The sequence below is a fragment of the Corvus brachyrhynchos genome, unplaced genomic scaffold (assembly GCF_000691975.1).
Source record: "Corvus brachyrhynchos isolate BGI_N302 unplaced genomic scaffold, ASM69197v1 scaffold708, whole genome shotgun sequence".
NCBI lineage: Eukaryota > Metazoa > Chordata > Aves > Passeriformes > Corvidae > Corvus > Corvus brachyrhynchos.
Genome location: NW_008239557.1, coordinates 393,245 through 416,134, shown reverse-complemented (window position 1 = coordinate 416,134; position 22,890 = coordinate 393,245).

Here is a 22,890-nt window from a genome sequence, read left to right as displayed (position 1 = left end):
GTTGAATTTTAGCCCCTATAACCAAAATGTCAAAGTGCCAGTATCTTAACTCCTCCCTTAAATGACCAACGTCAACACCTCTACATTTTTTTTAGTCTTGCCGGAGAATGAATAAAGGCTCTAATTTGTAAATTATGAGGAGCAGCTGAGGGAGCTGGGATTGTTTAACCTGGTGAAAAGGAGGCTTGAGGGGACCTTCTGACTCTCCACAGCTCCCTGAAAGGAGGTTGTAGCCAGGTGGGGTTGGCCTCTTCTCCCAAGTAACAAGTGACAGAATGAGAGGAAACAGTCCCAGGCTGTGTCAGGGGATAGTTAGATGGGCTGTTAGGGAAAATTCTTTACAGAAATATTGGTCAAGCAGGGGAGAAGGCTGCCCAGGGAAGCCCTTGAATTCCCATCCCTGGAAGCATGTAAAAAGACATGATGTGGCACTTAACAACATGGTTCAGTGGTGAGCTTGACAGTGTTGCATTAATGGTTGGACTTTATGACCTTAGAGGTCTTTTCAAAAAAAAAATTATTCTGTGATTACATCTTAGTTGAACCTAAAGCTTTGCCTCCCATACCACTGTCACTACAGCTTGTTTTGTGGTGTTTCAAAGGTCTGTTGGAGCAGTGGGTGAGGCAGAAGTGAGCTAGTGCAACCAGAAGGGCCTGAGGGGATGAAAGCAGAGGATCTTTCTCCTACAACCAACTCACATGCCTCATCTCCAGCCCTTTGCTTGCATGACCTGTAGGACTTGCAGTGCTCATCATGAGCAGCCAGGGGTGAATCAAAGCAGAACTACTGCCTTGGAAAAATGTCCATGAGATCTGTTAGATTAAAACTTCTTTCTCTTTTCTCCTTACCCTTTGAAAAACCCTCAACCAACAACAAATACTTGGGTATTCAGCTGGTGTTTCTCAGGATACAGTGTTCTCCTGCTGTGCCCTCTCTGTGCTCTGTCCCTGCTTTCTGTAAAGAAACCTGTCTCTGTTCCCCTGCTTCTGGGTGTTTCTCAACATAGTACGTTTCTTTTCCCTTGTGTGGGCAAAAGGACTGACCCAGAGCCCAACCAAAGGACAGCTGCAGCGGCGAGGTCTGTGTGGGCTGCCCTGTTGTGTTTGACCGCTGTGCTGTGCAGCACTCATGCTCAGCAACGCTGATTCCTCTGGCTTTGTATTTTCCTTTCAGCTTGTATCAAGCATATGTTGCTTTTCTGTACACTATGAGGCATCTCATAGAATGTCTCAGCTGCCTTTCTATCATCCCCAAGACCAAATTACAACTGTCAATTATACATGAAAGGTAGGTGAGATGAAAGGGTTCCCTTAGTCCTGCTACTTTGTGCATCTGCTTTACCCATAGAACTGCAGAACCAAACTCCTCTTTCAAAATGCTCATCTTCAGTTTAACCTGGTACATTTTATCAAAATTATCAGCTTGGTAGCTTCCCAGTACTGTACAGTGGATAATAAAGAATACTTTATATGCTTGTAAATGCCAAAAGAATTTAAAATGTGAAAAAGACATTTTACAATGAGTAGTTTCATTATTCCCTTCAGTGTTTAACAAGGATTTTACCTAGAGCTGGAAATATTAATGAATCAGATCATTTCAGAATAAGACAGAGAAAGAGGGGAGGAACAGTTTTGGGCTTTTTGGTGGGGTTCTGTTTATTTGTTTGTTTGTGGTTTGGGATATTTTGTTTTAAAGGACTATAATTGAAAAAAATTGGTAATAGTCAAAAGTAAAATTCTAGCATTTATGTGAATGTTACTGCATCCTCCCTCGTTCTCTCGATGTTCAACCTGTTGTTGAATGTATTGTTCACACTGACTCCCAAGGAAAATCAAGATATTCTGAAATGGAACACATCTAATCTTTGCATTTTGTCCCAAATTAATGGTCGCCACATCCAGCGATCCTTGAGAATTTTTAAATATTCTTAATAAAGTATGATGACTAAAGTAAGTAAGCTGATTATGTATGTTTCATCTCCAACTTTAATCTGGTGAAATATAAGCATCTATTTAAAATTAAAGACTCTGGAGGTTGAAATGCTCCACTTTATCTATCTATCTATCTATCTATCTAGAGGATAAAGAGTACCAAAGTACTGTTCCAGTATGAGAGAACACTCAGCTTGATGAAATTCTTGCAAGGAGATGTGTATAATATACCATTGTACTGACATATTTTAAAAATTGTAACATTAATAGTTTATTAAGTAATATGAACTGCTTTGGTCTTCAGCTAAAGCTTCTTTGTACAGGGATTGCTCCCATGTAGTGATTTTGGTTCCCTATGGGTTTTGCTGTTAATTTGACAATTTAGTTCATGTCAGGAAGCACTCTAAAAAAAGGGCATTTTTGGTGTGTTAGTCTTCTGGTGGGTTGAGCTGTTGGGGGTAAAGTCAAAAGAGAAGAATATTTATACAAAACACTATATTTGCCTATTAAATGAAAAACTGCTCAGACAGATGTTTTTTCCTGAAGATTTTTGTATGCACGACAGTAAATCTCATTTATAGGGTACAACAAAGGAAAGGGTTTATTGGTATTAGTGCTCTACTTAGGGCATGTCGTGACAAGAAGTTGCAATTAGTTCTGAATCATCGTCAGTCATTCTGTCTTTCCATAGACATTGAAATCTCTTTACAATTGCAAGCTATTTGAGGCTTAGCTCTTTTTATTAGGCATGATTCAAAGTGGCTACTCTAATATCATCAGCATCTTATGTCCTTCTTCAGATCTGTTGATCTATATTGAAGTGTTTTTTAAAAAGACCCACAACCAACACTACACACACACGCAAACACAAAACCCAGCTAATTATTTTGCTGGGTGAGGTTTAACGTGATACTGGCTATAGAAATGACAACACTGTGCACATACTGGATTATTTCAGAAACGCTTTTAATCTTGTTGTTTATGCTAGTCTAGAAAAGAAAGAAACTTTACATAACTCCATTCCAAAGACGAGGCATATCTGTTCTTTTTCACAGATCTGTAAAGCGTAATCGTACATCTGAAGCCTTTTCAAGAAGAATGTAATGCACCTCAACATATGTTTATCAAAAATATACTTTCCAAATTGAATTCTATTCTCTAATTAGACTAGTTAAGGATGATGGTCTTACTTCAGCTGAGCCTATTTGAAATTTAAAGCATCTCCTCTCACTACTCTGATGTTGCTCTCTATTTACTCCAATGTGGAGGCAGCCATGGTTTGGCTTTCAGTGGTTTCAGTCTATTTGGGAAGAATGAAATCGTGGGGGCAATGTTTTAAAGCAACTCCATGTGTTGGTATTCTGCACTGAGTGAAAGAAAAGCAAACAGGCATCTGGGATTAGTGAAATAAGGGGACTTTTTTTTAATTTCTTAATGGACCATGGACTCAGCAGGGGACACCAGTGGGGTATGTGTGGAGGGTTGCTCTGCACAGCAGATACTTACCTTGGTGCCTCAGTCCTGTTTTTCTCTGCCTTCTTACTGAGTAAAATGACAGCAAAAGTAGTTTTGTCTGAAACCAGAACTGGCATAAAATCATCCTTGAAACTTGTAGCCCAATTGCCACTCTAATTTGAATTTTGTAGGATCTGTGCAGTCTCTAGTATGACTCACACTGGGTATGCATATCAATGATGGTACAAAAGTGAGCCTTTAGGTGCTCTTGTCTACTGGTGCTTTTCAAGACTTTGTTGCTCTCATTATACTATTATGCACTGAGGAAACTTAAAACTTTTTCATGCAAAGCAAGTGTCCAGTTCTTATATTTATCAGGCTAGTCATGACCCAAGCTAGCAGAGTACCTGCTTGAACTTTAAAGGATTGACTCTGTCTTGATTAGGTGTACAAGAGACTTAATTTTTCACATCTAAGATGAGCACAGTGACCAGCAGTCAGCTGGTTTCATTAGATGTCTCTTACTTTCTTCGCTTCTCTTTGTTTTAATTCCGTTTTCCAAAAAAACCTATCAAGCTTACTTTGCAGTTTAATGGCTAGGAGAGATTTCTTGGATGAAGTTGGGTGAGGTGTTCTGTGTTCCACTTAAGTGCTCTAATTTTTACAGATTTTACTTATTTAGAGGCAGGAGAAAATGGGCTTTTTTCCCCCCTTTCCATCTTTGAACCAGAAAGGGTCCTCTCATCTAAACTGGTTCACACATTCCTTCAGGCAATCCAATTTTTATGGAAAAAACTTTCATCAGAAAATCCTTGACTCGCTGTGTTCCCTGGAGACCTACATCTACTGGATTTTAGTTTCTTTGCCTTTGACACGTTGACACAAAAAAGCCTTTAATAAGCAGAAGTGAGGCCACCATTCATCTTTCTCTGCTGCTCTCCAATTTGTAAATGAGCAAAGTTTGGTTATATACTTACGTGTGGTAATTATTCTGCAGTCATTAAAATACTGTAGTCTTTTGTGGTTTCAGCAGTGAATCTTTTCCTCTTGATTGTTGGAAGACTATAAATGTTAATGATAACTGTTAGTCCATTTTGGAATTTTAAGTATTTTATCCTCCAGATCAATCACTTGATTTTTAATTTTTATTTTTTAATTTTCATTTTTCTGGACATCTTTCTGTTTTGAGACCCATCAGGAAAACTTTATATGAATATAGGTTCTTTTTATATTTCAGTATTTTCATGTTCCCATATGGCTAGGAGGAGCATTAAAAAGAAGATTGGTAAGTTCTACCAACCATAACTGCAGAATAGTTCATAGTTTACTGAGAGGTTTTGGTATGAACAACCTCTTAGACTGCATTCCTTCAGCAAAAAGTTTTAGTACCATCTTTTGAATTTAATTACAGGATTGTTGCCATCATTGGTTGGTTGGTTCATTTTAAGGAATGGGAAATTCCGAATAGTAAAGCCCACTAGAGGATTTGTTTGGTGCTTGGGAGTGGGGAAAAGAGGAAGAGGAAGGTTGGCAGAGCTTTATGATCCATTGATGACAGGTTAATGTCTGGTGATATAATAACTGCTGGGGAAACCTATGGCTGTTTGAGGTGCTGCCAGTAATCCCAGTCCCTTGGGCACTCATGGTTAAGGCCAGTATGTTTTGGAGGGGCTTATTTGGTTGTATTGCACTGTTTATCTTTTCTGTAACACAGGTTAGATGTCTGAGCTACAGTTCCCCAATTGTCAGAAAGGCTTCTGTAGTATTCTGCAGGTTGTGCAGCAGACCCTCTGTTAGTGCTTCATCAGTAACCACTGTAATACCAGTCCAGCGATGAAGCTGCAATCTTGACTAAGTGGAAAATAGTTGAATTGCAAATTGTTAAGCAAAAATATTTTTCTTGCTATTGTACTCAGTAATGTCACCTGGTTGTACCCCTCTGCACAAGGTGACAAACTAATCTTAATTAATTTAATCTAAATTTTACTTCATAACCATCTTCCTTGGTTTTCAAACCTATTCCAGTAACAAAAAACGTGGGCATTTTTGGATTTCCATGCATTTGTAAAGAAATGACACTTTCTATGTAATGAAAATCTTGAGTCTCACAGATAAATTGTAAATACTTGAAGAACTGTGTGTCAGGGGTGGGAATTCTTTCAGGGTGACATGAACAAGACTGGCACAAACTGCAGCACATTTTCAATTAACTTATTTTTCTTTTCCCCGCGTTTACAATGCATGCAAAATGCTGATATGGTTCGGAAAGCTGTTCTGACAGTGCAGTAAAAGCAGGTTTAACATTAAGATTGTCCCAGTGTATGAGGTGGGGGAGATGGCGGGGAGCTTTTCCTTCTGCTTCCACAACCCTGAATTCAAGATAAAAAGGCATGGTTTAAATTAGAATTACAGAGAGAGAGAACAACCCCTCTGGAGCATGGAAAATGGGGTCTGCTTCCTCTTACCCTCATCTGAGCCTTTCGGACTTGTGTGTCCATCTGTACTGTGCTGCCCTATTATCATATTGTTCACTTTGAATGGGAGGAGATGAGGGTGACATGAGTCCCAGATCATCTTGGGTGCAGTTCTGCAGCATGCAGCTAAGACTGGTCCTAAAAAGCTGCTGCCTGACCAAATGCTGGGACAACTGGGAGTTCTTAGTGTAACTAAGAGAACTGCATTGATTAATGGCAACTGTTTTGCTCATTCAAGGCAATAATATCTGGAAAACCTTAACAGAGAAAAACGTCCATCAACCCAGGCTTATAAATTAAGAAAGAAGGCAAGTCATTAAAGCATGTATTTTACTAATAAATCACATTTGAAACAGCATGCTATGCAAATAAGCAACTTAAGCAGGGCGTGAGTGGGACTGAATTTGTTTCCATAAAAAGACTTGCACACTTTTAAATGACAGGTTTGAAACTGATTGAGGAAAAAGAAATGAAAAAAAGTTGATATAATGGTAATGTAAATTTACACTTACAGTAATAGGGAGGGAGCTTATCTACTCCTAAACTTCATTAATTTATCTCATTGGATATTCCTTCTGTTTGTGATATCTTACATGTGATTTTGGCTCTCTATGTGAGATTTAGCAATAGTGTATAAAAAAAATAACCGAGCCTCTGCCTATTCTTCTGTTTCATTACTTTCCCCTAAAGCTCTTTGGGGTGCTATGCAAGTCATGCCAATTTCCAGTAACAGTGGAAGTCTTGAGACAACTTCCTGTTGTCTGAAAAATCTGTTTTGTCCTACACTCATCCTACTCTGAGCCTTTCTAGTACCTGACTGATGTAAGCATGATCAAAACTTTACCATTACCCCCCTGTCATTCTATTTCTGCTATGGACTGGTGTTTTTTCTCTCTCTGTCTCCACAAACATTTATTGGTGTCGGTGGTATACCAAAAGAATTGCTATATTGCAAATATACTCCCCAAACAAATGACCAGTGATTTTTTTTTTCTATCCTTTGGTCTACTAGTAGATTACTCCAGAGAAATGCCAAGCTGTATACAGCTGCTTGATGTTGCAAGTGGCCATTAAAGGCATCTATTCATGTGCTTGTCAATTATGTCACATTTTTTCTTTGTGTGTTGCCCATGCTACTTCTGGCATCTCCCTTCCTTCCAAACCTTTCCATGCCCAGCAGATAGTTTTCCCAGACCTAATGAGGTAAATGTCAATGTGTTTGAGACATCTCAGTGTCTATTTCACTCTGGTTTATTAAAATGAAGGCAAGGAAAAGCAGTTTGTGTTGTTCTCCGAGTAGACACATATCCCCCCACAATTATATTGTAGCAAATGTGAGCCTTGTATTAGAAAATGAGCTCTGTATTTGAGATGCTGAGGCACGTGATGGTTGAATGTGTTCATGTACAAATTAGGAGAGATTCATGGCAAGTGTTCCCATCTATTTATGTGTAACTGATCATCAAACACAAATGAAACATCAACACTCACACAAAATTCTAGGAATTCATCTCTCCTTTTCTAATAGTGTTTCCATCTAATGAGCTTTTTAAACTATTCTCTCAGGAAGAAGAGAGTTCTGTATGAAACCAGGAAGGCTTAAAAAATTTGCAAGGAATGGAGAACAGCAGCTAAACTAGTCCAGTTCATACCAGACACAACCTGCTGGTGTGGATTTATCTGCCTTCTTAATCAGGTACTCAGGAAAGGAATGATTCCCAGAATACCATTCTCTAATATGATTTTATTTTTAGTCAAGGATGAGACAGGAAATACCTGAAAAACTTATATTTCAGCTACTGCTTCAACTCTACTTTTCATATTTGACATATTTCTCAGTTATGAAATCACAGCAGAATCAGCCAAAACATCCTTTACTGTATTCCTGAAGTTCTTAAGCAAAATCCTTTGTCAACAGCAGAAAACATTCTTTATTAATTATGGTTTGGAAAAAATGGTCTTTCACAGAAATTTGAGCTAAATCATCAATCTAAATCCAGGCTAAAACAGTGTTGCTGCGTGGATTTGTGCTATCTGCAACTCTGAGCTTCTACTCCTCCTTGAAGGCAAGGGGACTGAAGTATGTGTGTGGGGTAACCTAACATCTAGCAGTGTGTTATCTCACTTGGTCACCTTGCTCAAGAAACTGGCTGCTGTCACCTGAGACATTTGTTCCCTGGAGGTGGTGTGATGAAGTCAAATCAGCATACCTAACAAGGAGAAATCCTCCCAGAATATCTTAAAGTTCAACATTGCCTGCCAGTATTTCAATCAGATCTTCACTACAATTAAACAGACAACTTCCATTAATTACACGGTAAGTTGTTTGCCACCTGGTTAAATGACAGTGGATAGCTGGCACTGAGTAATCAGGAAGAGCAGGGTTGGTTGAATACCAGAGGAGAGACACTGAGACAACCTGCTCCTCAAAATGTGTCTGTCATTTGACACACCTACTTCTTACTGTGACCCACTCCTGGATCCCCTTTGCTTTTTGGTTTTTGAACAATAACATATTTACTGGATAGTCACTAAAATGACTTGTGAATAAAGCAGACGGACCTGAATTGGTAGAGTGATTGTTTGTACTAAAAAAATATTCTAAAATATCAGCTGCAGTCAGAAACTAAACTGACCTATATCAAAGTAATTTACAACTATATAGCTGAATATGTGTGAGAACACAAACACTCACCCTGTACATATGTGTTGGCAGAAGTCAGGGATTGTTTACGAAGAATTACCATTTTGTAGCTAAAATATTTAATAACTGTTTTGTTGCCAGGCTAAAAAATACTGATGTGGCAAATCCACTATTACTGATGTGAAATATTTCTCCTCCATTCTATTTCTACAAATATTTCCTGTTGTGAACTGGAAGATCCTTCTTTGTCATTTGTGCAACACTGGGTGCTGGTTTTTATTCACCTCATTTATGTTTATGTCTGTGTGTAAAGGTGATCAAGATTATTTGAGTCTCTTCACAATTACAGTTAAGTAATATGCAGAAAACTGAAATGCATTTCTGACAATTGCTAGACTTTGATTTTCCAGTAATATATAAGTGAAGGAGAACTTGCCAAACTCAAACGTTGCTTGATTTAGTGCAATGAGTTTATTTTATGTTTTATATGGTTCTTTCAGTGTGTTTTGCTGTTTGTTTTTCAAAGCTTAGACAATCTTCTCCCATGAGGCAAAGCTGTTGACATTTCTTTAAGCAATTGCAGACTTTCCAAAACTGTTTCTTGACACTGTCAGAGTAATCAGAATTGTATAAATTATAAGTACCTTTCAAAGAGCTCTGAAACTTGAACTCTTTGATAAGGTCATGTGATGTTTGGGGCAGGGAGGGAAATTTATGGGGTACCAGATATTGCACAGTATTTAAATTTCCTTAGTTATATATTCAGTGATTGCAAGCATATGGCAATATTTTATTAACTCTCCTGAAACAAGAGAATGTGTTTATAAAGGAGAAAAAAAAGTATTTTAGTAGAAAAGCCTCATATACCATAAGGCTCATGTAACAGGAAGCAAAATTACTGAAGTATTTTCAGAAAAGAATGCTTACCTCAGTACAGTAACAGAGATTCTTTTTGTATCCTGCACACTTGTTATTACAGTTAGTGTGTTCTTTGCTCTTATTCAGAAAGACTGATAGGCTGTGAAATTTAATACTTTTTGCCTGTCTTTTAAGTAAAGCAATAACAGATTGATACTATATCCAAGAAAACAGAAAATATGAATGAGATTCTTAGTACTGGAACAAAAGAAAAATTCCCTTTAGCAACGTTGTTTTTACCAGTCGCTTCAAAAACACTGTGTTAGTAAATTAGGCTATGGAGATGTTGCTGCAACATGGAAAGTATCTTTGAACTAGACACAAATACTTATTGAGATGCATTAGGGAGGAACACAGATGCTTCCAGCAACAGCCATACGTTAGTTCTACCTTTTACTTTCATTTTAAAATGTTATTTTAATTCTCTCAACCTGTTTTCCCTAAGCAGTAGAGCAGCCCATGCCATCCACCAAGTTCTGAGAAGACACCCAAGATACCCATTATTTCAGAAGTGGGAAGAAATCATTAATGGAGATCTCTAAATCTGCTTCTATCTTACTTGAAAAAAAATCGTTTAAGAATGGGAAGCTGGAAGGAAATGTGGGCTGGACAGAACAGTAGAGATTTGTAAATCTTGGAAAATGGAGGACCAAAAGCAGTAGAGAATTAGAGAAAAACACAAATGTCAATCATTCAACAAGAACCCAAATTGACAAACAGAAAACCACCCCTCAAGGAATTTTACAGGTATGGCTTTTTAAGAGGATATGGCAAAGGGAAATGTTATGTAATGAAGTATCAAATTAATTGATGAAGGATTTCAGAGTGAAACTATCCTTGGCAGACGAAAAAGACTGAAGAGACAGTAAAAGACAAATATCAGTTGTCATTAAGATTTTTGAATAGAAATAACCTACTCTCAAAGCCCATAGAGTCCCTTAACTGAAGAGCTGCCAAATCATTTGGATAAATATTCATCTGGTGCTGCCTATAAATGTAAATAAACCACACTGCGTCTGTGTTTCAAACCTACTTTTCAGTAATGTTATGGAAAAGTTGCCCAGATCTTTGGAGGCAGGTCTTTTTGTATCATTGTAGGACAGGTGAGAAAGCCATAATCTCTTACTTAGTTAATGGTTCTGTAAAAGGCAATAACTTTGAATTAAGTATCTTAGAAAACGAAGGACTTCCCTTCCCAAAATTCATGTTTAAAAGATGCTGTTTGCTTAAACTGACTATTTTGCTGAACTTTCACAGGGCAACAGCACAAGTCTGGTGTGTCCTGAGAAGGGATCCTCCAGGCAGCTCCACTGCCCTACTTTCAAACTGACACTTTTAGCAAAAGAAAAAACAACAAAAAAAGGCAAACAGCCTCCAAACAAAGCCAGACTTCTAACTCTTTAGAAATTTTGGCTGTATAATTTTAGTTCAAGTGGGGGAAAAAAAAAGTGCCTCAGGTATTTAACTGCAGAATACTTGTTCCCCTGGAAGATATTATTCTTCTGATCCCTTTGTCAGTAAAAACGGTTGGAACTAAATAAAGCTGTCAACATTTGGAAATAGACAGCAGAACAGTAAACAGCTGAAACATTCTCTATATACCAGTGTACACATTTGTTTTGTAGCGATGTAGATGCTACTGGTCTTTCTAGTCTACTGATGTTGTAAATATAAACAGGAGAAGATGCATGACGCAATTATTCACTATAGGTACAGAAATATTGAACAGGTAAAAATAAAAAGCATGTAATGGTATTACTTCTTGTTCAAGGGAAGTAAAATCTGAGAACTTACGTGATGAGTGTGTATTAGAAGTAAAATGGAAGAAACAAATTTTATCCCAACACATTTTTCTTGAGGGTAGACATATCATAGTTAAGCGCTCATAGAAATACAAACATCTTGAATTCTTGCTGTGTTTGAAAAGGACTGAATAGCCATTAAGACAGATTTCAGGTGGTTTTCATAGGCATAGAACAACTTAGGTAATATTAAGTGACAATATAGACCATGCTAAAAGACAAAAATTATTCTTTAGGAATGTCTCACTCTTGTAACTATTGGGTTTTCTTAGGTATCACTGAAATTTAGAGATGTTAATAAGATTACAATATGAAATAAGAATATATTTTTGTAAGGCTTAAAGTTTAATATAATGATAATACAGAAACAAAACTAATCAAACAGCCACCTATGCAGAAGCTCAGCTGAGATGAACTGTGCCTCTTGTAGTTTTTCTGGGTTGGTTGTACCACAGCGCAGCAGTGGTACAGTAACATGATGAATGTTGTGTTGAGCAGTCCAAGGCACCAAGGCTTCAGGGCAGGTGCAAGCCATGGAGAAGTCTGTGTTGTCATACACTGGTCATTTTAAGCAAAGGACCTCTTGTTGTTTCTTTCCATCGTTCACATGTGGTTGCCCTTCCAGAAAAGGAGAGCTGGTGAATATCTGGGGTGTGTCCTGACAATGAGCTGAGAAGTGACCAGCACACATGCTGGATCTTGGGACTGCTCTGCAGCAGAGGGGTCTGTCCCTGTTGGCCAATACAGCAGGATCTGAGGTCAGTAAGATAATTTCTTTTGATTTTTATGAAATGATATTGCTTTTTCATCTATTGTAAGTTACCTCTGGAAGGAAAAAAGCATATCAGTACATGTTCTAAATGTAAAGTTGGCTCAGAATGCTATTAAACTTCAGACACTGACAGTCCTTGCAGGGGGTGTGTGTATGTAAAAGTGTGTGGAGAAAAAAAGCAGCAGTCATTGAAACTGTGTACACTGAGAAAAGGAGCTTTGTGTGCTTCCAGGAGGGAAAAGAGGAGCTGGAGTGTGATATTTAAATACACTTTTAACGTGCACATTTGTGCTTGCAAGTAAAATGGTAACAGATGTACCAATTCGATCAAGGCTGTTCATCTATAAACTGAGCTGTTTCCAGATAATAGCATGCATTAGTAGGATAACAGAGATGGATAAAATGGGCATCAATGCCTACCCTTGAGTTTACACTAGTTTATTTCAAGAGAGTCTCACAGAGAGTGCTAACAGGAGTGCTAGGGCAGGGATGGTGGTTCTGGGCAGGTGTGGAATCACAGGAGAAGCAGACACTGGAGAGAGGCTGTTGGGGTGGCAGGAGCTACCAGCACAGTATCAGTCATGAGCACTGCCCATGCCTCATGTGCTGCATTTCTGGATACCCAGGAGGGAGACATCAAGGAAATCCTTGGCCTTAGGAAGGAGAGTCATTCCAGTGAGCTCCAAGAGAGTACAGAGAGAGTCCCCCAGGCCTCCAGGTGTTGGTCATAAGCAGAGCTGGGTGCCAGCGCCTTTGTGTTCCTTTTCTTCCAGGGGATGGATCAGTGTGGGTTTCTTGGGTATGAGCATCTGGGCTCCCAGCCAGAGCAGGTGAGGACATGGCTCCTTGTGTTTGGGAGTGCTTGGATATAAGAGTCAGTTGTGCAACATCAGTTTTGTTTTCAGACAAGAAGTCCCCTTCCCTTCCTAGGAAGTGGTTCGCTGGGATTTGCTACTTTATCACAGGTGTTGCAATATTGTCTTATAGTCTCAAACTTCGGGAAATAAAATGCACTAAGTGAAATCCCCCACCCCACTGTTTGTTTTTTTTAACTGGATGTGATCTTATAGCTATGTCCAGTGAGGAAAATCAAAATATTTAGCTGTTAGAAGTGTATTGACTTTCATAAAATGAGATGTTGAAAACATTTATTGAAACAATTACCTTGTTCTAAGCTTGAAATAGCTACATTATTTTGCAAATATTATTGTCTCTTGAAGTCTGCATCTTCAAAAAAAAAAAATCCTCAACTTGCATTTTACTTTGATAAAGATTCTGAGAAGGTAAGCACCCCTTTTGTGCTTCACTTCTTTTTGGATACACTCTTTGTTTGTGTCAGAATTTAATAGAATTCCAGAGTCAATTAAAAATTACTGTGGCTTCAAGAATTTACCTGAGATGTTGCTTCGTCTTTTTGTTGGCCAGGTAAGGTATGTTCATAATTATCCAAGTAGATGTAAGAAAAGTTTCTGCTCAATTGAAATTAATGAAGGATATCCCCCTCTACTTTCCTTATCTCTAAAGCTTTATTTTGACATATGGTATTACTTTTTATATTGGCACTCAGGCTTGTTGCACAAATGGAAATGAGGACCTAAGCAGTGACCAGCATTTTTAGAAAGATAAGTGAGAAGTGTTTTTTGATTTCTTGGCTATTTAAGTACCTAGCATATGTTTCAGCTTATTTTATAAGAAATATTTGGAAAATAAAGTAAGCACTTCTCTGGGTGTTTTTTTCCCCCTCCCCTCCTACATATTCTGGTGAAACTTTACTAAGTTTAAAAATAAAACATCTTAAGTAAGTTTTTTCTATATAATTTCTGGGCTTTATTCTTCTAGATGGAATTAAAAAATTATTAGGAAAATGTGCAAAATGTCAGTCTTTCACATACATCCACACTTAAAAATAGCTCTCCTTTCTTTTGGGCTCTTGCAGACATAGGTAACTAAATTAATTTGGGCATCGGTTCCTTAATCATTTGCAGTTTGAGTTATTTGGGATGTTGAGTGCATCACCAAGTTTTTGAGTATGAAATGCTTACAAGGTATTGAAGGTATCCGGAAATATGGTACTCGGTGCTCCACACAGACTTTGGTTTGGTTTGTACTAAGCACCTCCAGATAAAAAGGCTAAGGTGTTCATTTACCTTCCTGAGGCTTTGCTGATGAAGGATTTGATGTAATTGCAAAGTACAAGTACTTTACCTGAGCAGTTAGATGTTTTAAAGTTGGCTAATTACTATTTCAATGAGGATGAAGATGTGGCTTTTGCATCACCTCCCTGTGGCAACCCACCCAAACCCAACAGAAAGATGATTAATGATGATTAACTGAGCTATCTCCAAAGCCTCTGCTCCAACCATCTGCCTCAAGAAGATCCTCATTACAATGCTGAGTACCTAACATTACTTCCTCCTGTTTACTTTTTAATCAGTTACCTAAATGTGATCTCATTAAAACCACATAAACGATACTAAAAAGTCACAGATAAGTTCCAGGCACAGACTTAAATCTCAGGTATGGATTTGGTTAACAGTCACGTTTTGGTTTTTGTTTTTTGTTAAAGAGTTCTCAGTGAGGAAAGGAATGTCTTATAGACTAAATATATAAATCTTTCTTCTTTGACCCCTTCTGAATGAAGTTTCTCTATTTCAGTTTAAGGATTGCATGTTAAATTTGCTGTTCCTTGTAAACACAAAGAAATTGTGAAATTTGTTGTTCTCCAAGTGGAATCTGATGAAACATTTGCAGGGAGGCATTTTGAAGAAAGGATGTACTCTATGCTAGTGTATAAAAAATAACCAAATAGCCCAAAATTTCTTAAGAATTCTCAGTTTAGTCAGGTTTTAAATTCTAGTACCTTGGTAATTCAGCTCTGAGTATTGCTAAACATATTTGTTGAAGGATTTTGTCACTGGGTATTGCTGCTCTTGCCTTTTCTTGCTTTTGCTCCATGTATTAGAAATAGTGTATCTCATACAAATGTTGCTATTAAATCAGTCTGAATTTAATATGTTTCTTTTGGGTCATAGAAAATGTATCAAATTCATATATTAGTAAGTGACTGTCGTTATCAAAATTCTGTAGCCTAGTTGAAATTATATTTAGGTCCAAATCTTTCCTAACGCTGTAGCAAAGGCTCTGTCTGCTTAACAGTGACATTATTCAGTGAGAAGAAAACTTGACATCAAAGTCTGTATCTAAAAGACTCCACAGAGCAGCTCTAAATGCCGGTTCCTTCTGGTAGTTATCCCTGCAAAAGAAATGATTATTTGCTTTCTGGTGTGTTGATCTTGGCACTGTTGTGAGGGGTCTTTAAGTCCCCGTGACTTGCACGTGAGTTGAAAGCACTCGGCACGAGAGTTGTTTGGGGAGTCTTCCCCCAAGATGTCAGGAAACCTTCGTTAAATGTGTGTGAAGCTCAGTCCTCTTCATCATTTTTTGAGACATGCCATGCTGTGTGTAGGTGTGACTTTCACCAAGTTTTCTGATGTGCTGTGAATATAATTAATAGACATTTTTCACAATGTGCAACTTGACAGTATATAAATATAAATATATATAAATATATATACTATATAAAATATTAAACTTAAGGGAGACCAGAACACATACAATGGATTTATGGAAAGCAAGTCTCCCTTTGCCAAGCACCATGAACATCCCTGAAAAAAATAAGATGGGTTGAATAGATGCACAATATATGGATCTGGGAGGTGGATTAAAACTCTGAGGCTTTAATCAAGGGCCATAGTTTAGGCTCTGACTTCAGACTGTGTTGCATGTGTTTCAGCCATTGGAAAAGCGTTTCCAGAGGGGGTGTGTGTCCATTCTGCCCTCTGCATCGCAGTAGTTGTGTGCTGTTAGGCTTGGAAGTAAGGTGGGGACTGTTTCACAGGTAACTTTTCCTAAATTATTAGTTTGTAGCTTTCTAAAGCTTTCACAAAAATTATCAGCTCAAGTATTTCTTCATTGTTATTATTTTTTTTAGAGTAACTGGTAACTACATATGTTGAGGTTATGTGTGTAATCTATCTATACCTGGTGCTCTGTGTACTGTCATCACTCATTTAGAGAACTGAATGCATGTTTGCCTGGTGCAGTGGTACCCTTAACAATATATCTAAACCCCTTAACTCGCAGTTAAGGGGTAGTGTCTTCCAGAAATGTTGTGTCTTCCAGAAATGTTTGCTCATTTTATGCTTGCTGCCAGCAAGCATATGGCCTACGGCCTCCTTTTACTGTGGGGGACCTACACATCATGTGACTGGAGTGGTATAGGCTGTGTAGGTCTGTGCTTCTTGATATTTCTGTAGTGCACCATTGCCAGTGAGGTCCCAGAAAAGCAGTCGAGACTTCAGCTTCAGAAAGTGCTTCCAAATGAGCTGGAATAGTCTGACAAATGAAACAAATATAGGTAGATTTTCAGATGAGAAAAGAAAAGGGATAACGATGATGGTGTTATACTAAAAACTCCCCACCACCCCTGCAACACACTCCAGCCAATCAATCAGAAATGCCCCAAAAACTGCCTTCAGAAAATAGCCAAGGTGACTCTAGATGCCTAAATTCATGATTGAAAGAGACATCTCCACAGTTTTGCCATATGCATTTATGACTTCAGGGTAGAATTTGGAAATGGCCAGGGTAATGCTTGGATCTCCCCTGGAGACCCCAGCAGATGACTAAGTTCAAAATGTGGCCACTAGAGACTGATAATCTGATTTCTTATGCAATTTTGTTTTGAAGTTGTGGTAGGAACCTAACCTGCTTGGAGCAGCACAGGAGTTAAAGGACTTTGATCGGAAGGGGAGACCCAGCTTGAAACTGAGAGTGTTTAAATGCGCATCTCCTACGGGTGTACCAATAAACATCATCCACAGGGTAAAACAAAAGGGATTTTTCTCTCTTCCTCTGCTACTGAGGAGATGAGAATGAAAGATTAATGTGGCCTGATGGAAAGTAGCTATTATTTCTGGTTCCTCTTAAGTGAATTTCTCTTCCATTTTAATATTAAGTAACCATTGGAATAAAAAAAGACTTTGTTTGAAAAAAGAGAAAAAAAGTAGGTCTTTAATGTACTTGCCTCTGGTTGATCTCCAGAGGAAGATTTTTTTTCATCTATATATTGGTTCATTCTGATGATATGTCAGTCATTTCTGTTGCATACAAGAGGCATGATTTTACATATGGCTTCTGTGTTCACAGAGAGAACAATTGTTTGCTTTCCTTCAAGGTGTTTTCATAACAAATATCTTATTCTAAATTGTAAAATTATATCATGTGTGTATGAGATACAATGCTTACCAAGCAAATCAAGCAAAGATTTTTTTTCTTTTTTTCTTTTCCTCTACCTTTTAAAACAAAACAAAACAAAACAAACAAAATCTTAAGCATTGAATTGCAAAAGATAAGTACAAAAATAGTTTTTATAATGATTGTGATAAATGTTTAACACATGCTAAATATTGTAAATACAGAGGGATAGGCAAAAAAAATAAAAGGCATGAGAATGGGAAAGAGGAGTTTTGATTTCCTCAAAGGTTTTGGAATCTCAAATGTAGAAGTCTCTTTTTTCCTCAAAGTCCATCCTGTTTTTCTCAGTGCCATAGGAGCCTGCATTTCAAAGCTTGTAATCCATTTTTAATACCTGCCATAGGTCCCAATTTTTAACTTGAGAAATAAGATGGCTTTAGAAATTTTAAATGGCCAAATTAGTAAGCTGATAAGATCAATTTAAAGCAAATTGATTGGAGATATGTATAGCAATCATCAACAAAACTCCTTTTCCAGTTGCAAGATTGTGTATTACAAAACTTGCTGACAAAAAGGGGAAATGAACAGAAACTGTCAATACATATTGGGTGGACTTTCCCCTCCCGTCTCCACTTGTCAAACTTTATTTATGGAGTCCCCTCACACTCATAACTCGATACCAAAAAGAGTTAGCGTGGTATGCTGGGTGACAGGTGACCCTGCAATGGAGGTGTCTGCCTTGCTGTTGCTGTTCCATTTCTAAGTCAAAAGCAGCAAAATTGTGCAGTTTAGAACCTGAAGTGTGCAAATGGCTAGAAACTCAGTTCAAAAGCCTGGCTTTCAGCTCACCATGAAAGAAAGCAATTCATCAGGAATCATGTGTAGTCAAACCACTTTTAAAGGTGTCGCCTTCAGTATGATTCAGCACTGACTTTGCTTAGAAGAAGGTCCTGTAAAATGATGAACAATTGTTTCCTACTCAGGGCTAGAGGAAAGCTGGTGTTCCAAAAATGAAGTTCTGAAGAGTGTAAGACTTGGTTGGTTGAAGTAAAAGGGAAAAAAGATCCCCTATAAATGCGCATTATTTTTCTCTATATTCCTGGGATGCAGGTATGTGATCTCCTGCCACAGGGTTTTCTGGACTATTATTGTTCTAGGGAGCCGTTGTCTATGTTTTAACAAAAGCGTTTCCTCTTCCCTTCAGGTAACTTTGGAGTAACATGCTACAGGATGGACACTTGCCAAGGTTTTGCACTACAGCAGATGGTATAGACCAGGGGAAGAGATGAAGGTGTTGTGTTGTTTTCACATCACTGAATGGAGACACATTGATGTCCACCTCTTGCTTCAAAATCAGTCCTCTTCAGAGAGGACCCTCTTATTAGTGAAACAGTAACTTTCCTAACAAATCAACAAACCTCATTATTTAAATTCTCTCCAAAGCATTTAGTCCAGCTCTGTTCTCTCCTAATTATGATTTAACTTAAAATTCAGGAACTGCTTTTGTTTGACCATCTTGTAATGTTCTTAGTTGTAATAGAACTACACTTTTCAAAATGAATTATCTAGAGCCTAGCTATGTTGCTGCCAAAGGAAGCTTTATTCCTAAAGAGTTGGCTGGACTGTCCTCATAGTACCAACATGGAGGGATCTTCAAAGGCCAGCTGAGCCAGAGGATGCCAGTGCTTTGGTCGCTAAAGCCCTGCAGCGCAATCCCTCTAGCACAGCGTATTTTTAACTCTTGTGGCTAAAGCAGATGTACACACTTGCCATAGTGAGGTACAACTCTGAACTTGGTTAAAATAATTAAGGACTACTAGAATACAGTTTTGTACGATGCCAGTTATTTTTGGGTGATATGATCAATTAGAAATTTTGAACTAAATAAGTTTATGAAAAGAGCATATCGATTTGTGCAATAAGAGAACTTGGAGGAGTATTGATTGAAATAAAACAAAACATTCCCCAAATATAAATGTACAGTTAGACATATGGGTATATTTTAACAAATATACTAACTATAATAAAAATAACAACTCTTGCATCTGTGGTGGTAAGGATTAGAAGGGTGATTCTCTTAAAAGCTTTATATTTCCATGCTGGTGAAAGTGTGAAAAATCATTGGTATCTTTTCTCCAATTCAATAATAGTAAACCTAAAGATTTCAGTCAGCTGCTAAACTGCACTGTGGGAATTATTTTTTGTTGATGATGATAAAAACAATTTTTTTTTTTTCTGTTGTGTTAGAAGCATGTGATGATTTTACACTTGTATAATCAAAGCTGTGTCTTTAAGGATGACTATGGAAAAACAGATGGAAAGGATTCTGGTAAAAAGTAGCTAAGTTAGGACAGCACAATCCTGCTCACCTACTACCTGAGATCCCAAACTCCTACAGGAGTAGCCACCTTCTTTTTAAACAAGTCTCTCTGGTCATTGTGTCTGCTTGAATTATAATCCCCCCCACAAGATATGTTTCTGTCTAAGCCTCTTAAAGATTCCTAGGTCCAGAAGGGGCTCTTGGAGCACACCCGTGGCATACCAGTGAGATCAAACCCAATCCCAACATGCACTGGCAGCTTTTTCTTTCCACTGAAAAGGAGTCAGGTTGAGCAGTGGTTTTCCTTTCGTGTAATACTCCAGTGGCAAGAGTGCTCATTCAGGCACTGGAGTGGGTACGTGAGGCTTTCCTCTGCCTGGAGGGCCTTGCCGCTGTCTTAGCAGCTTTTCTGGGGATTTCCTTTTGCGCTTGCAATTGAAGCTGTGCTTAACTCAACCCTTCCGCTAACAGGGCTCAAAGGTGATTATTCAGGACTCAGGATTACTTTCTAGGAGACAGAGTCAGTTACTGAGATGCTGCACGAGCTTGGGCAGAGATCAAACTGAACAGCTCTGTAGTAGCTGACTGATGGGATGCGTTCACACAGGTTGCCAGTGGAACATTTGGTATGATTGTTTATTTCTCATAGCATGGTTGTTATGCTCGTTAAAAAAAAACAGTCCTTCTGGACAAATCAGTCCTGTACTCTGATTTGTTTCACTTCTTTACACAAGTTATAAATAGAAGCAAAATATTTTATGGCAGAATATGTTCATTTTGCTGTTAGCTGGATTGGAGGAAGGTTGTTTTTCTGCTTTCATGAATTTGGTAGCTTGTTCAAAAATAAAGCTGCTGGTAATGTACTATAATTTAATTTCAAAATAATAGATTCAAAAATTATTACTTAAGTGATGAACATACATGCGTTTCAAGCCTTTTAAAGCTCATACTTGAGCAAGCCTAGCATTACTACATAAGCACTAGGAGGACTGAACTAGGAAACCCCTCCACCCAAACTTCCTGAAAGAGCCCAAAGAAACTGGGAGACAGTCAGTTTTACAGCACTGCTGGCACTAGAAGCTCATAAAGAGAAACTGATGTAACACCAACTACCAGTTATAGGTAAACTGTGTGAAGTGGTTTTACAGAACTAAGAGTTTCTTGTACATGTGTAAATAAGTAATTAACAAAACCCATTCAAATTGCAGGTTCTGGGAGAAGACAGAGAAAGCAGCCTATTCCTAACTGATCCAGTCCACGCAATGTTGAGCCATATCCCTAAACCCCAATATTTAACAGCTTCTTTACCCTTTCCCTAGTAAACCAATGTTTACTAATGGCAGCAATTGTGTATGTAAGGTTGTATTCTTGGTAGAAATGAATTCTGTGTATACTTGCTTATACGCTTGTAAAATGCTGCAAAGAATGCGAGCATAACGCTAATACAATTCCTCTCTAATGCTTCAATAAAAATATTTAAAAACATAATCTCTGAAAAGTTCGAGATATAAAACGTATTTCTGCTTGCTAGTCGCTATGTTTTAGCAGAAATTTGGGCAGTAAGATAGGGAAATTTGTTAGAATTGTGGGAGGTGAAAGGATTAAAGGGAGAGAGAGAGAATTTTTTTCTCCAGAATTATAAACAAATTACTGTATCAGTGGCTATATAATAATGAAAAACCAGGGCATTTAGCAAGTAATGAATTTGGAACTTTGAAAATGGGTGAACTGCCATTTTTGTGGAAACAGAATGCTAAAATAGGTGGGAGTTTTTTCACTGTCTGGGCATCTTTGGCACAGAACTAGAATATTTGGGCAGTTAGGAGAATTTGGCTCAATGCAGCATTTTACAACCACACTGCTGCAGCGGAGGTTGCTCTGGGGGACCAGAAATGAGTCTGCAGAGGACACACACAGAGGAGAAGAGCTGCTCCCTTGTCCTCACTCCTTGTATCTGCTCACTCACACATGTGCGAACACACACATACATGCTGCACACATACGAGACATGAAGAAAACTTTTAACCTTGGCTGAACCAACTAGATTTGTAATTGTCTGTTTGAGTTCCATGATCTCTGATGGGAGAGGTGGGGACTGGAAGTGCACGTGTTCACTCATTCTCCTCCCAGAGTCTCAATTTTTGTGCTACCAGGGATTTACAAGGCCCAGAGGTCATGGCATATGTGACTCACGAGTCCTACTGGCTGTCTCCAAAACCTCTCTGCTTCTTCTCCGTTATGCCTATATGTAAGCACGCCCACACATCTGTGCATCTGGGCCTACAGCAACTGATGTGTATGCCAGTTACATTTTTACTAAATATCTACAAAATTTATGTGGGGCTTCAGACTACCAGTTACATTTGGATTGGGGGTCAAGAGCCTTGACATCAAAATCCATCTTAATGGTTAAGATGGGGAACATACAGGTTTGAACCAACCTGTGACCAGCCACAGTCTAAAGATTGCCATATTTCTTGGAGTGGTTCTGGCAGATGGGAGTTGTTGATCTCCCAGGTAGCGCCTGGGTTTTTGTGATGGGTGTTGGGGATCAGTTTACCTGTGTAGATGTAATAGGGGTGATTGAAAGAGCCGAAAGGGAGAGAATAGGGCTAGAGAGGAGTCTGTCATGTTAGTGAGGTAGAGTAAAAATGAACAAACCTTAGAAAGTAGGACTGGAAACACTGGCTTGATGTTTCCAGTAAGGTGTTTTAAGAAGCATAGACAACCCCTTATAAAATAATAGGCTGCCTTAACATATGACTATCCAGATGGCTTGGCTGTGCTTCTGACAAAGGCACAGATTTTTACCTCCGTCACTATCCTCTGTACGCGCAAGAATAAAGGCATAACACCAAACCTGCATATATATGTAATGTAAAACAGAAATTATGTAGCAACTGTCTTGGATGAAGATTTAGAAGAACCTCTGAGGTTTTCGAATCCATGTTTCCTAAATCTGGCTCAATATGAAGAAACACTGCTAAACAAATCCTGCTATTGCATTTTTTCCTAATAGTAACTCCAGAAAAAGAAGAGACAATATAAAAAATAGATTTATGAATGCTTCTCAGTGTCTTAGTTACAATGCTTGCTCATACATATTTTATACATTTTCATGGAAGAACACTTTTGATGCGAGGCAGAATACCATAAAATCTCAACTGTTTTCTCACTCCATTTTGTATTCCCTGCTGTTTGGCACCCACTCGCACATTAGCTTGCCAAAAGAGTGGCTTGACAATTAGGTATGTTAGCACAATTATGCATTTTATAAACTATGCAAAATAATGCCCTCGCTGATATGCTGAATAATC